Source organism: Sturnira hondurensis, unplaced genomic scaffold, assembly GCF_014824575.4.
Source record: "Sturnira hondurensis isolate 20B ecotype Veracruz unplaced genomic scaffold, ASM1482457v3 Scaffold0023357, whole genome shotgun sequence".
Taxonomy (NCBI): domain Eukaryota; kingdom Metazoa; phylum Chordata; class Mammalia; order Chiroptera; family Phyllostomidae; genus Sturnira; species Sturnira hondurensis.
Genome location: NW_028095988.1, coordinates 4,065,373 through 4,070,967, shown reverse-complemented (window position 1 = coordinate 4,070,967; position 5,595 = coordinate 4,065,373). Strand labels below are relative to the sequence as shown.

Genomic DNA, 5,595 nt, shown 5'->3' with positions numbered 1-5,595 from the left:
AACATTTAGAATTTATGGTAGCACAGGGCTTCTTCGGGTCTTTACTGGTGTGCCAAAATGGGATGTTAACAAAGGGCAAAGAGATGAGCCCTCACTTTATCAGAAACTCACTAATCTGGATACCCACAAGAAAGCCACGGAAAACCTCATGGCCCTGGAGCCCCTCACCGTGCTGGGCAATCACACTGTCCTGGGTTCAACAGTCCTCCCTTGACCAATAAGCCATGGCTCTTTCCTCATTAGTGTCACCAGCATCACAGTGTGTGTGTCCTAAGTTACCGAAGGCTGATTAAACCAAATGCCTCGTCTCATTACCAGCTGTTCAGCATTAATTACTGCAAACTAATCCAGGCTAATCCTTTCAGGTTTTATACTTAAAGGTTTTTAAAAATATTTTATTTATTTATGTTTAGAGAGATGGAAAGGGACGAAGACAGAGTTGGGGAGAAACATCAAAATGTGAGAGATATCTCGACTGGTTGCCTCTCACACACTACCAGCTGGGGACCTGGCCCACAACCCAGGCATGTGTCCTGACCAGGAATCGAACTGGTGTCCTCTTGGTTCACAGGCCAGTGCCCAGTCCACAGAGCCACACCAACCAGGGTTACACTTAAGGGTTTTATACTGATAAGTCTTGCCTTCCAGTGATGCTTCTGATTTTTATTTTGGGCTTTGTTTACCAGGAAATTTGCTCAGGTGACTGGCTTCCTGTGGGTGAAAAGCTAATGCATTCTAGTTAAACAAAGATTGCAGAGCAAGTCAAAATTCCTTTTCCATTCCGTTCTGTTACCACCTAGCTATGTGTACATGGAGACGAAATAATTTTAACCTCTGTAACTTAACTATCTTAACGTTCTCATCTGTAAAGTTATAATCATCACTGTGACAGACTTGTAGCTAGTCTGAGGGTTTGGGAGACTCTCAGACACATCTGGGGACTGACCCTGGCTCTCCTCTGCAGCTCTAACATCAGAAAAGGTCCTAGGCCGTACTGTGCTGAACTGGGCAGAGTGAACACGTTAAAGGAGGGTGTGATGCTGCCTTCGGCCGTACATATACTAAAACTGGAATGATACAGAGAAGGTTACCGATAGCCCTGCGCAAGAACAGGCACACAAACTTGTTACGTGTTCCATATTTTTAACACTAGAAAGGAGCCCTGGCTGGTGTGGCTCAATAGATTGACCACCAGCCTGGGAACCAAAAGGGTTGCCTGTTCGATTCCCAGTCAGGGCACTTGCCTGGGTTGCTGGTCAGGTCCCCAACAGGGGGCATGTGAAAGGCAAACACACATTGATGTTTCTTTCCCCTCTCTTTCTCCCTCCCTTCCCCATCTCTAAACATAAATAAATAAACTCTTTTAAAAATTAGAAAGGAAAAAATAGGGTGTGTTGATGCTTGTACACCCTTTATTATACCAGCCTCTATGGTCACATGGTGTAATCATTATGCTCTAGCTGGGGTGGGGTGGGGGTCAGGTGGGAAGGGTTCTGCCCGTTGCTCAGTGACACCTCCTGCAAGTCCCCATGTGCTCCTCAGTCACTCAGACTTCACCATGTGCGGAGATGTTGAAGCCCTTTTGGGGAGACCCAGAGGGTTGTACATTGTGTCCATCCCTGGAGAACACTGGTGACCTCTGTACAGTGTATCCTGAAGGCAATTTCTTCCATCTCCATCCTTTAGATAAATACGCCCCGACTCATTGGATCTGGCCTGTATAACAGGCAAAACCTACTAACGGTATTTGTCAACATAGGTTCGGCTGTGCTTTGGAAAAATAAAAAGTATTTCCAAAATATGAGTGATTATCACCAACTGCTTACAAAGCTGAATTTTTTAGCTCTGATTTCTTTTCTATAAGAACTAGATACAATATGATATTAGCAATCAGCTCAATTTCAAACTCTACTGGACTCATAGACTTTGTGCCTTTGGAGAAGTCGCAGTCTCCCAGAACCTGGGTATCTTCATCTGAAAAATGGAAATTCAGTAACAGCAGCATCTCTCTCATAAGATTGTTGTGAGGGAGAAGGGGCCAAACTTTTCCCTGCCTGCAGCTGCCTTTTGGGATGCTGATTTTAAGCTGTTTATTAAGAAATAAAAGACTTCAGAACCTTTGGCTTTACCCGCTTTCCTGCCCAAGAGGTTCAGATGAGGAGGCCTGCTCCTGAAAGGGAATCTCGGGATGCTCTCCTGAGCCTAATTTGAATTAAATGTGGTTACTAGGAGGCCGAGTAGCGACACGTGCCCTGTGCCCCCGTTCCTGAACTGCCCACCAAGTATGGGCCTGCCGTGTGTGTTCCGTTCTTCCGCAACTACTTGTAAATCGCCCATTCTCACTTCTGAATTCTAAGACCTCCTTTCCCCCTTTTTCTCCTTTGTCTAAAATGGCATATATATCCAATGATGCTTCACTGGATATAAATGCATGGAATTTTCATGTTTGTGTGCATTCCCCATGTGCATGTATTAAAATTTGATTTTCTCTGTTAATTTGATTGTTAGCTCAGCTAGAAGACCTTAGAAGGCAGGAGGACAAGTATTACTTTTTTCTTAGCAAAAGATAAGATGGGAAATATCTAGGGCTATCCTAGCACGGACAGTGTTAATATTTGAATGTGAAATCAAACACCCAAAATTTGAGAGAAGTACATGGATTTCAAAGCTCTGAATCTATTAGAATATTTTACATTAATAAAATATTTAATAACAAAATTACACTCACACTGGCTTAAACAATAATGGGAGTTTATTGACACTTGTAACCAAAAAAGTCCATAGGAAATACAATCATCAGGCCTTGTTCACAGAGGCACAGCCCTGCCATACTCCACACATTACTCTTCTCTCAGGCCGGCTTCCCTCTCTGATGCCAGACGCCTGCCCACAGTGACCAGGGCAAAACACTTTCTCCTCCAAATCCAGAAAAGGAAGAACGTGGCTTCTCACAGTGAACCAGAGTCCTCAGTTTTGGAGGCCCTGAACCAGCCTCTGTGACCAGGTGAGCGCCAGGCACGGGTGTGCAGAACTGGGGAGACTGAGCAGGGAGGTGTTACACAACAGGGAAAGGTAAAATAAACACCACAGAGACAACCACGATGTCCACTGTAGTAACACAATAAATGCTTACTGGGTGACAATGCATTCCAAAGCTGGTTTTTGTTTCTTTTTTTCAATTGAGGTAAGTAAAATACTTAAGAAGAAATGTTGAATTCTAAGGTTTCCAGGATCCTAATAAGCCCAGATAGCAGGGGATCGGGATGGCGAAGGAGCTGGCAGGGACTCTGTGAACTGCCCAACAGAAATCCTGAGGTGGAACCAAGCTCAGGAGGCCAGGCTGCTGTCCCCTTGGGGATCCTGGGAGTTGGAGCACCACCATCTTCGAGGCTGCTCTGAAGCCCCCAGAGGTGAGAACCATAGTGTAGTTTTTCCTTCCACGTCTGAAATCAACTGAAGAAGCCGCCGAAAAACTTCCCAGTGCTGGGGGAGTTCAACCGATAGAAGTCCTCCTCCTCGCTCGCCCACAGAAGCTCACAGAGGCTCCATCAATACCACTGGGAAGGCCGAAACGCAGATGCAAATGTGGTCTCTGCTTAAAAGAAAGGAAAATCCCCAGGACGAACCTCTTCAGACGACTTCCTTTTGCCTAAGTAAAGCATTTTATTGGGTCCTGGGGCTCCTTCGGTTGTAAGGAATTGAAACCCACTCAAGTTACTTAAGCAAAAGGGGAGTTCATTAGATGAACACCAAGTATCTCCCAGCCAGGAAGTAGAGCCTGACTGAAGTGACTGCCCAATTGCTTTGGTTTTCTAACTGTCACAACCAGCTTTCCTGCCTCAGTTTGTCCACGGGTCAGCCCTGGCTTCATGTTCCCCACGTTCCAGAGCCATCACTGCTGTGCTGAGTGCTTCCTATCAGCCAATTTCGCACGTCTAAGAGAAAGAGCTCCCTGTTGCCTGTGGGGTCACATGTCTGACCCTGGCCAGTCAGCTCTGGCTGGGAAGGGCAGGGTCATCGGGCTGGGTCCACTGCCCACTCAGGACAGGTCAAGTTGCAGACTCTGAACAAAGGCGTGAGCAGAAATGTCGAAATGATCGCTATGTGTATGTCAGACATGTAAGTCCCTTCCTTCTCTATCAGACTGCCGCCAGGGATTTCATAAACATGTCAGAGAAATGTAACCCAGCGGAGGACCGTGGACGAAGTCTAGATGACTTATGTCTCAGCTTGGCCTCACTCTTTCTCTGTGTCTTTTACACAGTGCAATTTCTTACTGCTGCATTTTTTTCACTTGCCAAATAAAGATAATTATACTTGCCCTTATAACTCATAGGACTACAGAAAGGATAAAGAAATAATAGATGGGGCCCTGGCTGGTGTAGCTCAGTGGATTGAGCACGGGCCTGTGAAGCAAAGGGTCGCTGGTAGTCAGGGCACATGCCTGGGTTGCAGGCCAGTTCCCAGTAGGGGACACATGAGAGGCAACCACACATTGATGTTTCTCTCCCACTCTTTCTTCTTCCCTTCCCTTCTCTGTAAAAATAGATAAATAAAAAATATTAAAAAATAATAGATGGGAAAGTAATTTAAAAATTTAAATGGTGTTATTTATCCTCTGCACACAATAAAGCATCTCTTTTGAATTCCAATTCAAACCTCACTGTTTCTATGGAAATACTTGAGTTCAAGAACTGCTTGTCAAAACAGCTGTTTGGGGTTAATTCTCCTAGGTGGACACAGATCTTATTTCCATCCACCACATAACTGTGGTGGGGTGTCTTACACGTTGCACGGTTGTACAGTATACACCCCACACACATAAGAGAGAAGAGCTACAAAGATCAGAGAAAGACAGAGACGTAAAAACAAACAAAAACAAAAAATAACAACAAAGTAAAAACAAGAACAAAACCCTTACCCCCAAGAAAACAAAAATAGATAAGTTAATAACAGTCTGCAGTGATGTGTAGTTCTTGTCCACTGAGGGGAAAAATGGAAACAGACTGCAGATATGGAATTTGGATTAGACAGAAGAGAGAAATTGCTGGGAATGAGGGCTGCTCAGCATGCCCTACTAACAAAAGTATTCGGTTACTCCTTCCCACGCAACGGATGATACATTCTTTTTTTTTTTTCTTACCCTCATTTCGAGAACATTTTTTCACCGCTTTGAGAGAGAGAGGAAGGAAGAGAGAAACATCAGTCAGAGAGAGCAGCATCCATCGGTTGCCTCCTAGACCTGGCTGGGAGTGGTCCCAGGACCTGGGGTTGCACATACTCACACCCAGAACCGGGATCGAACCAGGAACCTACGTATGTGCCTTGACCAGCAATTGAATCCACAACCCTTCGGATACGGGACAACACTGCAACCAACTGAGCCACACCAGACAGGGCCAGACTGTTCATTCTTTGACACATTCTTTGAAGACAGGATTTGTTGCATTTGTCCTTGTTTGCCAGTGTCTGTCAGGGCTCCTGCCCCTGCAGGCACTCAGTTAATGTTGTTGAGGATGTGAATGCTCAGAGACTGAGAAGACAGCCTTTCTTTCTTTTCTGAGCAAGAAACAAGTTCCTTGGCACCATGCAGGA

General features: G+C 45.2%; 1 non-coding gene across 1 annotated transcript; it reads left to right on the top strand.

The window, feature by feature from the left end:
• The first annotated feature begins 1,039 nt into the window (after positions 1 to 1,039).
• On the top strand, positions 1,040 to 1,145 carry LOC118980999 (U6 spliceosomal RNA). The gene has a single exon (XR_005065251.1). It is a non-coding gene; the product is annotated as a U6 spliceosomal RNA (small nuclear RNA).
• The last annotated feature ends 4,450 nt before the right edge of the window (positions 1,146 to 5,595 follow it).